Here is a 16681-nt window from a genome sequence, read left to right as displayed (position 1 = left end):
AAAAATCGCGAAATCGTCACTTTTGTAAAAATGCCGCGATTTTTACTAAAGTGCCCGCGAAATCGGCACTTTTGTAGAAATCGCTGCATTGTTACAAAAGCAAATGCATGCAGCTATATCCTGGGGGGGTGTGTATTGTGAGTCTGAGTCCGATAGCCATGAACGGCCTGGTATTGTGAGTCTAGACGGGGTGTTAATGTCCCAGCCGATGGCCGGGCGGTGCTGCTACACAGGAGGATTAACCCTAAAGAGCGAGTAATTAAGCAGGCCATCCGCCTTCCCATTTGCCTCTGTTTGTGTGGGTGACACGGCGCGGTGCAGCTGCAGTCACAGGACTATGCAAAAGGGAATTTGGGAATTTGTATATTTTATCCATTTACTCATTGCATATAAAGTTAATAAAATATTAATTACGCAGGACATTATGAGTCAGCCAACCATTTGATCTGTTTATGCTCTGGGCGACTGTATGTGTGTTTACTCGTAATAAACCATTTCTATCCCAATATGCTAGCTAGGTTTCTGCAAAGTGCAAAATTGTTTAAGATGAAGACTCCTTTGTGTAATCATAATTTATAGCTGTTGGAGTTTGCTGAAAGCGTTTTACCAAAATTCTTCTCAATTTACGGTGGGGAAGAAACAAATGCAGAGAGATATGGTTCCTGGGAGTAAATTAACATTCACACAGAATCTTCAAGGAGGGTGTCAATATTGTCACGTTTGATTAATAGCGCCCAGCACTAAAACTACAGCGTGGAATGGGACACAGTTAGGCCATAATCATTAAATAGAAACTCAATCACCGGGGACCGCAGGTGCATTTGTCTCATCTGAATAGGACTTTGCATATTGCACCTAGGAGCCCCCTTCTGATGGAAAGTCCGACATCATGTCCTGTGGTCTTGAAAACATCCCACACTTAATAAATGCATACACGGGCTCAGTGTTAGGCGCTATGAACACTACTGAACAGTTACATTGTCATTTTGCCAGTGTTGTTCAGATGACCCTTTCAGAATGGATTTCCCTTCCTTCTGTGTTTCGTTCCTTGGGTTTTATAGTTTGCTATTGCATTAATAAGGCTATGGGCGTAGGGAGTAAATATGCATCACGTTGGGCAGGCTGTGGATACAAATCATTGCAGATTTCAACGTCATATTCGCACAAAGGGGCAGGCGGGCGAGGCAACACGCATTTACAACCAAATTAATTGCAAGAGCCGAGCCGACTCTCTGTCTGGGTTTTAAGTGCTCCTGCACTTCAACATTCCAAAGAGTGCATTTCTTTAGCAGATAGAAGTGTTTCAACGTAGTACATCAGATGATATCACTGCATTGCGAGGGATTTATTAAACATGAACTTCAAAATGGTCATGCCCCCTGGCCCCAGCCATGACTGCGTTGCCATTAGTGAATTAAAAGGCAAGTCAGTTGCCATGTGTACCATGTAGGTGGCCTTGATTCTTTCATGGGGCAACATTATAGTCTTTCAATCCGGCACAAGATAGTACATACCTTGAACTCATGTATTTCAAAGCACTCTTAAATGCAATAAAGAAAATAGGAGGCACAGTGAAAAAAAATATTTGTCTAGGATCACATCACAGTTTGGTCAAGCAGGGAAGGCAGGAAAAGTTCTAGGTTTCCTGATTCCACATTGTGCCATTCAGACATTGAGTAATTATTTCCTTTTCCTACTTTACATCAAAGGATAATGTTCTCATCTTGGAGTATTCAGTTAGAGCGTGGGTGGTAGGCAGAAAACATTTTAAAGTTCGGATCGTTTAGGGCTCCAGAACCCAAGAGGACCTCGAGCTCAGCCAGAGTGAGGCATCGGGCTCGAGCCTGACTCCCCCTTACAGCGGCTCGTCTACCTCTGGGTGGAGTGCAGCAAGAAGAAATACTATCATAGAAATAAGGGTCTGCAGATGTCAGGATAATCCCAATTACAGATGTCTGGATACTACAATTTGGAATTACAATGTACCCAGAGGTAGAAGTGGGCGGAATCTATGAGGAACAGCAAAGCAGTTCCCCTACTTCTTTTTTTTTTGTTTGTTAAAACCAACCATTTCTGAACCGTTACTGCCGACCTTGTGGTGCCTCTGGTTGAAAGGGAAGGGGGAAGGGGCTGACTGTCACAGCTCCCACTCCATAACACAGCATTCTTGAGGCCCTACGTGTTCCAAAACGAGCCAGATTTGCACCAAAAAACTAATTTCTCTGTCTTTACAACTTCATTTTAAATGCAGCAGCTGAACTTAAGTGTTTGGTTGGAGTGTGAATTCCAGTATAGAGTGAGTTGCTGTAGTGCAACGTCGCTGGTCTTGAGGAAGAGCTGAGGGCGCAAATGATTGTTGAGTGATGAAACCTCCAAACTCCAGCATCTCCCCCTGAAGAAACTCCATGCCATTCTATCGCTGGGAAAACCTTCCAACGTCATAAGCAGGACAGTTTCTGCCGTCCTCCCGTGAATGATGCTGGTAGCTCCTGGTGGGACGACGGTCCTAGTCCCCCCCATGCAACGCGGGACGCTTGTAACGCTGTTTTGCTGCCCTGGGCTGCTGACGGGCAGTCTTTTGCTTTTCGAGGGAAACAAAGGGTCTACATTGTAAATAAACCAAATATACATAGCTTCAAGTTGTTAAATAACTAAAAAACTAAGATATCTGTGTTTGTTGTAGGAAAAATGGCCAAATATAATGCCGCAAAATTGCCGCTAAATTTCCATATTTGTGCCGCTAAATTTCCATTTTTGTGCCGCTAAATTTGCTAATCCATGCCGCTATATCCTGGGGGGTCTGACTAACGTCTCCCATTCCAATGCAGCTTCTAGCGCCCTCTCATTCTGCTGTCGCCTCGCCAGCTGGTATCTCAGGGTGCTCTCCCCCGTGGCCCACTTCAGGAGTTCGTTGTGCCATTTAGCTCCCGTTGGACCAGCTCTTGCCTTCCAATGCCTGGTTATCTCCCTTTTTGCGAGGATAAGCCCTAGGTCAATAAATTTACTAGAGATTTTGTTTTTAGGGGTAGGAGGGAACCAGTGTAGGATCCCCACCGCTGCATCGAAAGTCAAGGCTCTCCCAGTGACCCCATTGAGGGTGTCCTCTATCAGGAGCCAGTAGGAGGACAGCGCTGGGCAGGACCACAGCATGTGTATGAGGTCCGCCGCGGGTGTTCGGCATCTGGGACAGGCCGCCGTGTCCGTGGCGAAGTATTGTTGGATTTTCGCCGGAGTCAGGTAGGCCCTATGAAGTACATAAAAATGAACCAATTGAAACCGGGCGTGGCGTGTGCCCTTCCAGGCTCGACGCATCAGCTGCGCCCACGTCATTTTCGGTATATCTTTCCCTATGTCGGTTTCCTAGCGGTTCCGCATTACGACAAGCGGGGGTAGACCCTCATTAATTAATCTATTATATAAACACGTGACTGCCTTGACCGTCCCCGCGGACATCATAACATATTGGCACACGATGATGTTGGCGGCTCCTCCATACCCCTCTTCCAGTGCATCTGAATTGCCCTAATTATAGCTGTATAAAGTAGGAAGTCGCTTCGGGGAACGTCAAATCGGTCCAGAATCTCCTGGAAGGGCAACAACACCCCATCTTCATAAAGATCTCCCACTAACTGCAACCCTGCATCTTCCCAATGCCTTAAGCGCGACCAGTCACCACCGTGTGGCAAGGCCGTTAACATCCCCAATGGAATCTCCGGAGCATATGGTAGTTTCAGCTCCCCCCGGGCGTGGGCGCGATTCCAGCATAACCGTATAGTCCGTTCCTCGAGCGTAAGGTCTTGCAGAGCTAAGCGCTGGCGCAATGCAACATAGGAAATAGCGTGTCTGGGCATTCCCCTGCCTCTCCCTTCCTCCGGGCCTCGGAACTCTCTCGCTACTTCCTGGGTGAAGGTTTGCAGTTGGGCCGCTAAATAGTATTTTTCAAAATCCGGCACCGCAAGGCCGCCCTCCGACTTCGGTCTCATCAGGGTCTTGAGTGCCACCCTTCAGCGGCCCGACCCCCAGAGGAACCCCACCACCATGGATCTCAGGAGCCGGAAGGTGGCCGGCGGAACCCAAATCGGGAGCGCTCTAAAATAATATATTAGCCGGGGTAGTGCCACCATTTTCAACAGTGCTATCCGCCCAGCTACCGAAAGCGGCAGGGTGGCCCAGAAATCCATGCTGCTTCGCAGTGCACGAATACAGCGGGCTATATTGCCGTCCAGAAGATCGGCGGTGTCATGGTATACATATACCCCCAGGTATTTGAGGCAGCTAGGTTCCCATCTGATCTCTCTAGTGGTGTCGGGTCTAGGCTCTCCCTTCCGAACCGGAAATAGGCAAGTCTTGGCCGAATTCACCTTGAGGCCCGAGATCTCTCCGAAGGTCGTGAGAGCCTCCTCGGCCCCATCCAGAGCGTTACCCGAATCCTCAAGAAAGAGCAGCAGGTCATCGGCATACAGAGTATTGCTGTCCAGTTAAGGTCCGTAATCCGCCGAAATAAGCTCCGGTCCGGACCGAAAACGCTAGCGGTTCCACCGCGAGCGCGAAGAGCAGGGGGGATAACGAGCAACCCTGTCTCGTGCCTCGCTCCACTGAGTATTGTTGAGAGACCAGCGGGCCCGCCCTCACCCTGGCCGACGCCGAGGCATAAAGTACCATGGTCCATCTGACAAATCCCTCTCCCAGACCGAACCGCAGTAATACTCTACGCAAATATTCCCATTCTAGGCTGTCGAAGGCTTTTTCCAAATCAACCGAAAGGACCAAGGGGCAAAAGACCTCCGTATGTGGTTCCTCCAGCAGACGGAACAAGCGACGAATATTCATGGTAGTATTGCGTTTGGGGATAAATCCTGCCTGGTCCTCATGCACCAAGGAGCGCATGTGCCCCAGCAGCCTCGATGCCAATATGCTGCTCAGGATCTTATAATCTACTGTTAGCATTGATAACGGTCGATAGGACGCCGGGTCACCGGACTCCCTACCAGGTTTAAGGAGGGGGACTACCAGGGCTTCGCACATCGAGCCGGGGAGGTGCCCCAAACGTTTCGCTTCCTTGTAGACTATTAATAGTCAGGGTGCCAATAGATCTACGTAGGTGGAATAAAATTCGACCGGGAGCCCATGGAGGCCCGGGGTCTTGTTTCTCGCCATCCCTTTTATGGCGCTACGGACTTCCCCAATTTCAATATCGGTGCCCAGGGCCTCCGCTACGTCAGGTTCCAATGCGGGAATCTCTAAGGATTGTAAATAATCGTCGATCAGGGTAGGATCACGGGTCAGCCTACTACGGTACAGCCGTTCATAGTAGCGCAAGTAGCAATCGAGTATCTCCGGTTGAGTATGCACCTCAAGTCCCTCCGCGGTGCGCCTGGACACCGTCGGGGAAGTCCGGCGCGTGGGATTGGCCAACCAAGCTAAGAGCGCGCCCGACTTGTCTCCTTTGGTGAGCGATCTGGTAACATAGGCCTTATAATCGAAACATCGCAATCGTTCGACCTCCGCCGCCACTGCCTCTCTCGCTGCAGAAGTACATTCTTGAAGTTCTGGGTGGCCGGGGCGGCGAAGCTCCATCTCGCAGAGCTTCCGGTCCGCGTTGGCCAGGTGATCAAGGATGACACAACGCATTCCCACTTTCTTGGATATACAGTAGCCCCTGATCATCACCTTGAAAGCGTCCCACTCCGAGGCCCTCGACCCAGCAGTGCCCCCATTAGTCGCAAAATAATCAATTATTTTATCCTCTAGGTCCGCCTTGAAGACTATATCTTCTAATATCTCGGGGCGCAGTTTCCAAGTAGGTACGCTGGGGACCCCGGGAAACCAACTGAAATCCGCTAATAGGGGGTTGTGATCCGAGATGATCCTAGCCAAATATTCAGATCGCACGGTCGTGGACACCAATTCCGCCGACCCCAGAAACCCATCCAGTCTCACATGTAATTCGTGCATACCAGAGAAGTACGAATAATCTCTAGTATAGGGGTGCTGTGCACGCCAAATGTCTGTCAGCCCCCATTGAGCCTGCCATTCCTTCCTGCCTTTAGCTACACGTCGGACCGGGGAGTCCGGAAGGGGGGGTGTGAACGATCGATGTCGACATCCACCACCGAAATAAAATCTCCTCCCAGCAGGAGGGTCCCCGACAGGAAAAGGGCCAAGGAGCCCGACAGCCCGGACAGGAAGGCGAGCTGGTCCACGTTAGGTGCATAAACGCAACAAATATTCAGTGCCCTACCCCCTAATGTGCCAGAAATGGCCACGTAGCGACCCTCGGGATCCACCACAGATTTGGAAACCTGCAGGGGTGTCCCAGCTCTTACCCAGATCAACACCCCTCTCGCATAAGCTGAATATGTGGTGTAGTAAACCTGCCCTCTCCATCTACGCTGTAGCGCCGCCCCTTCCGCCTTAGTAAGGTGTGTCTCCTGCAGCAACGCTATTTGCACCCCTCTACGCACTAGATAAGCGTGAATTTTGTGCCGTCTGGACATAGTGTGAAGGCCCCGCACATTCCAAGTGACGCATTTTACATTAGTGATCTCAGCCATTGTCCTATATTGCCGCGTCCAGGTTCCCCCAACAACGCTCAGTCAAAATACGCTCAGTATTCGATTCAACACCAATGGCGGCCATCCCCCCCAGCAACAACAAAACTTCCCCTTGAAACAAACCCCCTCCCACCCGCCCCAGAATAGGACCCAAATAGCACCATCCAGGTCCCATCCAAACTGCACCCTCAGTAAACTCCCTTCCCCCAACTAATCCTACGGTAGCCACCGTAGGTATGCCTTAAGGGCCGAGTGCGGGCCGGGCGCCAGCAACGGGCCACCGAGTCTCGGGCTACCGAGACTAGACCGAGCACCAAATCATAAGTATCAGGCAGACCAAGGCCCCCCAACCCCATCGGTGATTCACGGTCCAGCAGCAACTCCTACTACCTCCACACCTCCCGCGAAATTCCCCCACCCAAATGGAATCAGCTCACCCGAGTTCATCCCTGCCCATCCAGCATGCCCTCAGCCGAGTCCGGTGTAACCACTGGTAAATTAACACTGTCAGTCTCTGAGTCCCCAGTGTCCGAGTGGGCCCCCTCTCCGCCAGGTTCTGATTCTTCGACGATGGGACCGCCCTGGGCGCCAGACAAGTTGGACACCATCTCCAACACTCCCCGTCGCTCGGCCAAAGTCTCTACCGTCGAGGGCTTGCCCGGTTTACCGCGGCGGCTCCGAAGTCTTTTGGATAGCGGTTGTTGTCCGGGCTCCGACGTCACCTGGAAGGAGGATCCGAAGCCATCTTTGCCAGCCCTGTACAGTTCAAGTCAAGCACAAACGTCCTCCGGGGTTTCAAAAAATTGGATCGTATCATCAAGGATGATGCGGAGCCTCGCTGGAAAGAGGAGAGAGTATTGTATACCCTCGCTCCGCAACTCACGTTTGACCGCTAGGAAGGAGGTCCGCTTACGTTGAGTTTCATAGGTATAGTCCGGGAAAATGTTCACTTGGCTGTTCTCCACCTGGTACGGGCCATTGTGTCTGGCGGCATTGAGGAGCAGATCCCTGTCACGGAAATGCAATAAACGCACCACCACCGGGCGCAGGGAGCGGCCTTGTTGAGGCGGTCTGGCCGGCACCCTGTGTGCACGCTCCAGGGTATAGAAGGGGGACAGACCCTCCGCCGCCACCACAGTTCGGAGCCAAGTTTCCAAATAGGCCACCATGTCTCCATTCTCGATTTTTTCCGGTAGGCCCACTACGCGAATATTGTTCCTCCTGTTACGCCCTTCAGCGTCCTCCGCCCGTCTTTCCAAGTCACCGATCCGGGTCAGGGCATCCTTCATCGCAGCAGCCAGAGTCATTTGGGCCGGCTCCAGGACCTTCACCGAGCTCTCTACCTCTTTGACTCTGTCCGAGAGCTTACCATGGTCCGCCCTGAGGAGGCCCAGACTTGTCGCAACCTGGGCGATGTCTTGTTGTAGGGCCGATCGTGGTCATCAATACAGCCGGGTCTTCTGCTGGGCCACGGTGTAGTGTCGCCTATTAAGTTCCTTGGGGCCAGGTGATTACAGGATCTCAGCGGAGTACGGCTGATCGTCTCGGGTGGCTCCGCTCTCCTGGCCAAGACCTCCGGCCGCCGGGGACCATACGGCGCCGAAAAACCGACTATGAATCCTCCAGGGATGTCTATGGTGTCCGGACACTCCCAGGTCGTCGGATGGATAGTCGTCTCTCCGAGACATAAGGTGTAGAGAAGGCACACGTGAAGTTGGCAGGCTCTTCCGGGCCGAGGGTCTCGGGAAGTCTATCGAGAAGGCCCGGGTGCCATCTTGAGCTCCGCTCCGCTCCCTCCGCAACTTCACTTTTCGACCAGAACCGTCGATTTTCGGGGTCACTCACCAAGTCGGCCTCAACTCGATCTCTGATTTCTGGGGATCAGGGCGCCCCAAAACCCTCGGAATTCAGGATAAATGTGGGCTCAGTCTCGGAGCCGAGCTCTCAGGCGACCATCGCCATCGGCGTCCAACCCCTCCAAAAATATTGCAGTCTTACATGAATATTGTGTCCTAAATACTGTTTACCTAAAGATCCCCCCATTAGGCGTTCACTAGTAAGTGGGCATACCCAGGCTTTTTCAAGATTATAATGTACCTACCACAAACAGTGTTTTCCTATTGCATGTTAGTATTATGTCAAATGTGATTTCCCATTACAGCACGCTTTCGTCTATCCTGTATCTTTCCTAATCACAGAATATCTCCCTTTGTGTAGATTTTCTATTACATAACGTTATTGTACTCTGATTCAAGCTAAATAATGAATGGATGCATACACAAACGCTACATGTATCCATAAATAGGTGTACATAATCGAATATGTTCAGTAGTGGCCCTGGTGTGGATGTTTTGCATTGGAATGGCAAATTCCCCAATAGACCCCAAGCTGTAACCCAGCAATGTAGACTGTAAATGCTTTTATGCATGTTTGACTAATTCTGTTTTTGGATAAAATCCACACATCTGCAAATAAATTGCCACCAGACTTATGCTCCAATTGCTAAAATGTAAAAAAGATCTACTGTGCCTCTCCGCACACCCGCAGCTAGAACTCCACCACATTGGAGACGAAGGAGAGCAACAAGGAAAAAACCAAGGAGACAGTCCTGTTATGTTATGTTATGTTATGGGTGTCTTTTATAGTGCTCGGCTACTCCGAAAAGTGTCCCGGCGCTTTCTAACCCACAACAGACTGCAGAGAGCAAGCACAAAGGAGAGAGAAAGCAAGCAAATTACTGACCAAATAGCCACGTCTTCAGACCCTTTCTGAAGGCCAGCAGATTAGATGTACTGCGGAGCGGCAAAGGAAGGGCATTCCAAAGCTGGGTCCTCCATCTGTGCACCCAGAATGGGAACAACATCCACAGCACCATCAGGACCATCCCAACCCTTCTTCTAGTCATAAAAGAGCTGAAGACACTCCTTTTCAACATTACACATTGACAACATTAAAAAAGACCCAATTCAGTCTCAAAACTCAGTACCCACAGAGCCCTGCCTCTTCTGCTCCCCGTCCCACAGTCACTCTCTAATTGTATGTTTACCTTTGAGCGTGCCTCCAGTTACATTCATGCACACAAATAACATGCAACATACCATACATACATGATCATACATTAGGCACATTTGGCCATTGAGAACAGCAATTGTCTAAACATAAAAGCTGCAACTCAGTTAACTTAAGCAGAAAACAGGTAGGTATTGAGGAGTTCCCTAAAGACCAAGGGGCCGTTCCACAAATTGCATTTTGTAATAGGTTTTCTAGTACTCCACTAGTACTGCACGTGTACTATAAAATGCTATTCACAAACTTACATGCGGAAGTTACACCTCTGCCTCTCCTGTCTTTTTCTGTGCTGAGATCTTCGACCCAAGAGTAAAGTCTCGACACACATAAGTATATGTCTTTGGCCCTGATTACAAGTATTGGTGGTATTTGTAAATGTACATGAATTTATATAGCGCAAATCACCACCGGTTTCTAAGCGCTTGCTTAAGGAACCCGTCCTGGTATTCCCCTCTGAGATAACCCGGCAGGGTATCCGCAAGGTGACAGCCAGGCATCCCGCCGCGAGGGGCCGTTGTAGAGATTAAGCAAGCTATTGCCCAGACTTGCAGAGTGTGAACCTATGAATCGAGTAGGCACCGGAGCAAGAATTGTCGAGTCCATGGACATTTTAGGACTCAAGACCCCGCCGAGCCGGGAATTGAACCCTGGTCCCGGGCTGACCTCTGCTTCCAGGTCTGCCTCCTCTAACCAGTGAGCCACACTTCTCCACTTATGGCCCATGATCTATCACGGGGTGCGTTATTTATCGAGTGCAATAAATAATATCTATTACGTGTTGCTGGGGGATAAGGCGCAAGGTTAGATTTTTAACACACTGAAATTCGCATGATAGAGCAAATAGCATATGGTTTTCTCCTGTTAAATCTCACCAGGTTTGACCTGCCGAAGTTTTATGAAAGTTGCGTTTTTAAAAAAAGTCTGATAATTAGAGGATGCTTTAAATACCAAATAGCTTGCAATTCCAACCCGTTCATAAACAGGGGTTTACACATGGGTCGCAATTAACCGCCCAACTCATAATCAGTCTCTTAGTATTAAATGTATGCGGTACAGACAGGAGTGGCTATAAAATGAGGAATGCTTACGACTAAAGGGGAGGGGATCAGGGAGGCGTACGGGAGATGTTTAGGGGATGACAGGCAGCCAACCACAAAGGAGTAATTCCATAGTTGTTCAAAAACTGCCCTTTTAAAGTTACTACTGCCAAAGAGGCACCCAAATGGAAGTAAATTACTCCAGCTCAACTCTGCAGTGAGTCCATCCAACACACATGACTAACCACTGGTATTGCAACACCCTCTCATAGAAATCAATGGAGGTGGGGATTTAAAATAAGGCCACAGTTCAATTAAAGTTAGTTTAAATTAAGTTATTTAAAAATATATTAATATAAAATGTAGGGCCTGATGTATGTCTGGCCGGAAGGCCTGCCGTTCCCCCATGGGCACAGAGTAAACTACTCCATCCACATAGTGGAGAGGCTGCCTGCCCACTTTATAAATGACCGCCAAGCAGGTGGTCATTTATAAAAACATTGCCAAGAAACGCAGTCATAGCGGTTTCTGGCAATGGATATTATTCTGTGCCTGATGCAGCCCCTGTAGCACAGAATAATTGTTTTTTCTTTATAAAAAGAAAATAGCAAAAAGAAATGTTATTTTCATATCGAAATAATATAATGCTTCCCTCACCATGGGAGTCTCTTCCCATGGCGAGGGGAGCATTGTAATGTTTTTACTGTTACTTACTGCTAGAAACAGTAAAAAATTACAACATGTCCACCCATCTAAATTGATAGAGTAGTCTCCACCGTGGCCAAACTGAAGGTCCGCCAGCATGTAACTCGGGCAGGCAGACCTTCTTGTTGGCAGTGTGTGAACTCTGTCACCGTTGCAAAAGAGAATACACACTGCCAACATATAAATCGCCCCCTTGAAAAAATATGTAAAAATGAAACATATTTCTTATAGAACTATAACATATCTTAACCTTTTTTGAGTTTAACAATTAACGTAAGATTTTAATAAACAATAACAAATCAATTTTAATTAATGTTATACCACTATACCACTTCTAACATTTAATAATGGATAATCAAGTGGAAAAATATTTTTCAATTTAAACGTCAGAAAAATATTTTTAATTTAATTCAATATATTTAAGTAAAGATTTAATTCAAAATTAAGTTAACAGCTTTGTAGCATTTTTTTGTTTGTTCTACATTTAGAATACAGTAAGATTTAACATAATCATGAGGGGTTGTGGCCTGGAAGCTCAACATGGCGGCCGCTTTTTAGAATAGATCCGCTCTAATCCCTTGTATCTAACATAAGTCCGGATTTGTAGCCGCCATCGATTTTCCCTGAGTGGACTCTGGGATTAATACAGATGTCTACTGGAGCGATGGGGCCTACTGTGTGGCCTGGCAGCAGGGGGCACGGATCACTGCACAGTGGAGGATAGCTGACCCTCCTTGGAGACCTGTGGGTTGCCTGGGAGCCGAGGCCTGGTCCTTCTCCGATCTGTTTAGGGTGCCTGAGGAGAAGGGAAGAATATGAGCAGACGCATTGGCTGCCAGAGGCTTTTGGCAGTGAGGAGAGGTACAGGTGTCAGAGGGCCCTATTCACATGGGAGGCGGCCCTGGTGCCTGTCGGGAGGCTGAACCCACTGTACTGCCTACAGAATGTGAGCAGTGGCCCTCCAGAGTATTGCCTACCTGTTGATTTCCCCCCAAACACAAGAGAACAGTTGCCTGGAGTACAGAGTCTCTGGGCCAGGCCTCGCCTTAACGATTGCTGCACAGCCGGCCCCACAAAGTGAGGAGATCGGGTGGAGCTGTTTGAGACACCTGAAGGTGGGCGGCGGGTTTGAGGTCAGCAGAGCCGAGCCTCTCCCTCCTTTCTCTCATCCCAAGGCTTGGTGCACAACGCTGTGGCCAACCCTTGCTGTAGTTTGCGGAGCACCTCTTTTCTGGGCTGGTGATGTGGTTGGGACCCAGACCCGGTATCCCATCTAATGTAACACGGCTGGAGTTGCAGAAGGGGCCCCACACTTGAACGCTATATCCGCCCCACTCAAGTGACGGAGGCACAAGATGGGTGAGTGCATGGAACATCAGATGAGCACTCCCATCCCTTTGGAGACATAATATACACTGTGCTCACTATTGTGCTTACCTGTTGGGCCCGTGTTCCCCATACGAGGCTTGGTGCCCTGGACCAGTAGGGTTGGGAGTTCCTTTTTGTCGGCCGACTAGACTGCTATGATAGACGTTGGCGCTGAGCAGAAACATTCCTGCTACTGACTCCATCCTCCCCTGTCCACCACTAGTGCCGTTAAATTGACTAAAGGGAGTGACCTTGCAGGGGCCTGCCTCTGGATAGCCTGGAACTCTCCCAGTGCGGGGCCCCTTGTGATAGTGGACTTCACAGGGGCCATATCTTCTTACTCCTACATCTTCCTGATTGCAATTAGCGGCTGGGCTGGGCCTACTTTCTGGTCTGGGTTTTTCAACCCCCTGAGGAGAACTCCATTGATGGGGGATCCCAGTCTCCCTAGCTTTCCTGTGCTGGTCAAGGGTGGTGATTGTTGGTGCTCAGATGGAAGACCTTCTTGTGCATTTCAACTTCAGCGTCGACGTTGTACCACTCACTTACCATAGAGAATACTCACTGTACCCATGGAGCCGGCTGCTTGTGCTGATACGCCCTTGTGACCTCCCCTTTGGTATGGGCCATGTCTCTTCTGGGACTCCGGCACAATGGGTAAAGATACCCCCACCCATTCCACTACTAGGAGAAGTGTGGCTCACTGGTTAGAAGCGGCAGACCCTGAAGCAGAGATCAGGCCTGGGAACAGGGTTCAATTCCCGATGCGGCAGGGTCTTGGACTCAATGTCCGCGGACTCGATAATTCTCTCGCCTCGGCGCCTACTCTAATCATGGGTCCCACCTTGCAGCTCTGGGCAATAGCTTGCTTAATCTCCACAACTGCTCCAACAACACTGGGATGCCTGGCTTCACCTTGGGGGTGCCCAGGAAGGGCATCTCACAGGGAGAGCCAGGAAGGGTTCCACAGCGTTATACAGCACCAGGACGCCCCGTTGCTGGGGCAGCTGTGTGCTTTACAAGTATACTATATTTACATTTACATCACAGACAATTCATAGATCAGTACACTACTGGATCCTCTGGCGGTCCTCCAGGCCCTCCTGAGGGAGAAAAAATCTGCCACTACGTCTAGTGAACTCATAGCTATCCTACAAGCTATTCAGGCATCACAAGCTGCAGTGGAGATAAAAATCGATCTGGTGAGTGGAGGATGGATATGGCATTATTGCAGCAAGACCTTTGCAACACCACTGCATGTATAACGGAAGCAGAATCTTGGATCTCCTCTGTTGAAGGCAGTGTTCCCACTCTTAAAGTCCTGGTCTCTACATTACTCGCCCCCACGGCAGAGCTTCACAGACATGCTGAGGGTCCCGAAAATTGCTCCAGGATTAACAGTATGAGTATTATTGGAGTTCCCGAGGGTACCGAGGGTGCAGAACCCCAACTGATGGCTGACTACTTGAAATACTGTTGCGTGTTTATCTAGGTTCCTGATCGATACTGTGACCTTATGCCCCTATTCGGCTATAAATCCATTTATTCCCTATATTGGCATAACCGTTCAAGTGCGATTTTCTGAAAAGTCATCTCTGGCCTCACATGAACAGAGCCACATTCCAGCATGACTCTCTGCTACTTCCTTTGCGACCAATTAGTGCAATGACAGAGCAGCAGTCACTATCTGATATTCCTAGATAACACTCCGAGTTCTTCAACAAGATAAAAACTTAGCAAACCTGGAAATCCCCGCTTGCTATGTTTTGATTAGTAATGGAACTCTAATGAGCAACTGATAACTATCACTTCCTAGTGACATCTTTAATTGACGTCTTATGTCCAGCAAACTTGCGTCAAACCCGGCACCTGTCAGGTATAAATATTACCAACGTTGCCTTAAGCAATGCTCGTTGTTCGTTGCCTGTTGCTGATGCCAGCTGCCTGCATGACCCTGTGTTGGTAAATCTAGCACTCTGTCGCTGCAGCCTGCTATCCTGTGGTGGTGAAGCTGCTGATTACCATTATCGCCGCTAAAGCGCGACCTATGGTGCAGTACGCTTAAGGAGCTGAACAGCCGTCCCTCTGCGTAGACATCCAGCAGATTCCAGCTGCCCGCGGACGCTGTCCCCCCTCCTTCCTCGACGCGCTGAAGAGAAGCCGCTGCCTTTCTCGTGCAGAGAAATCCAGTCCAGGCGCTTCCGGTTTACCCTCGCGGGTGACTGGGATATCGAGAGAGACCCCTGAAGGAGATACCAATCCTCCATCATTCTATTCAGAGGTATGGTGTTGACTAAACCCTTAGACGAGAATTCTTGAAACAAACCTTGGCAAAACCAACTTAACTTAAGCTACTTACTTACTCCCCTTTTCACGTGTTAGGCTTAGGTCAGGCACACTGGGGTAGGCTTAGTTAGAAGCACCAGTTGAGTATGTTAGCCTAATGTATATATGACTGTATATATGTTTTATTACTTTTAAACCATTGTATGGCTAAGAAACCATATCAATGCTTTTACAGTTCTATTTCGCAATCCTTATCTTACTGTACGTACTTTTTATAATAGCAATTATTGCAATTGTGGCAATTCATTTCTCTTGTACGAGAAGAAAGACTGTTCAATAAATGTTACCCTTTATTGATACACGCCCGTCTCTCTATTCTCTACATCTCGTGAAAGTAAACTGCACTAGACTGACTGAGTGAAATACAGGTCTATTGTTTCACACGACCCTAGAGATTGACTCTTGATCTGAGGAGCAAAGTTGTCATGTTGCACGGTTGTTGGAAAACTGAATCCCTTCTTGTCTGTGCCAAGGAAGCTGATCACTTCCTATGCAGAGAAGAAAGTTTCCAGTGACCTCTGAGCTAGTGGTAACACAACCCAATTAAGTTTAGCCTAGTCAGTGGAGGCCTGGAATATAAGCAGTTCCACGTCGATACTACTGTTTATGTTATTCCAATGCGCAGGGCCTAGTGGGAAACTAGGAACTACACTACATGGCGCCCAACGTTTGGTAAGGCGATAAACTAACGCAAGACAGTAGAGTAACTCAGTCGTGCATATTTCACACAGACCCCTTTCTCCCGTAAAAACTCCAATAGACGTCTGGAGTGGGTGAAAGGTTAAAAATCCGCCCGACCTTAGTAGGAAAAGATTCCTATGTAAAGCTCCGGTTTATTCAACGTTGAAGGATACAGTGTTCCAAAATATTGTGCACCTAATCTTTGTCTCCTTGGAGACCTACTCTGCAAACCTGCATTTTTAAAATGTCAGTAGAAAACAACGGAACCTCTGGGGCCGCAGTAGACGCGACTCAGCAAGGTCCCGAACAAGCAGACCCGGATGCTATTATCATCCCGGTTCACTTAAGAAGATCTATAACTTTAAAACTTATAGAAAACGGACTGACACCTCAAGGTGGTACAGTAATTTTCGTGATAGAGGCTCACGAGTATCGGCAGACAGAGGTATTCTATTCATGGATAAACTTTCCAGCGGCAAACGCTAGAACACAAGAGTTTCACTATTACAAAATAGAGGAACCTCCGGGAGAGTACGCTCCTTTCGAGGAGATTGAAATCCCACTTAAATTTCAAGAGCACCTGCTCTGGTTTAATGGCGCCCTAAAACACAATGATCATATAACTAGGCTCGGTCCACTAGGTAGACCAGGAGCCACGTGGCCGGTTCTAGCCAGCTACACACCACATCCTGACATTGCAAGAATGTCCAAGGAAGAGCTGTTAGTACAGCTAAACACATTAATAAAAATACATAGGCAATTAGTCCAATATGTAATGCGGACTGCAACAGTCCAGCCAGCTGTTAATTCACACCAGCTGACCCCTCACCAGGGGAACACAAATAAAATTACACCACAGAACATACAGTCATGTCTTGGTAAAACACCCGTAAAACGGGAACAAATTCCTTTCTGGTTAGC

This window comes from Lissotriton vulgaris, chromosome 3_1 (genome assembly GCF_964263255.1).
Source record: "Lissotriton vulgaris chromosome 3_1, aLisVul1.2, whole genome shotgun sequence".
Taxonomy (NCBI): Eukaryota; Metazoa; Chordata; class Amphibia; order Caudata; family Salamandridae; genus Lissotriton; species Lissotriton vulgaris.
The sequence above is the reverse complement of the archived record's forward strand: the minus strand, read 5'-3'. Positions refer to the sequence as shown.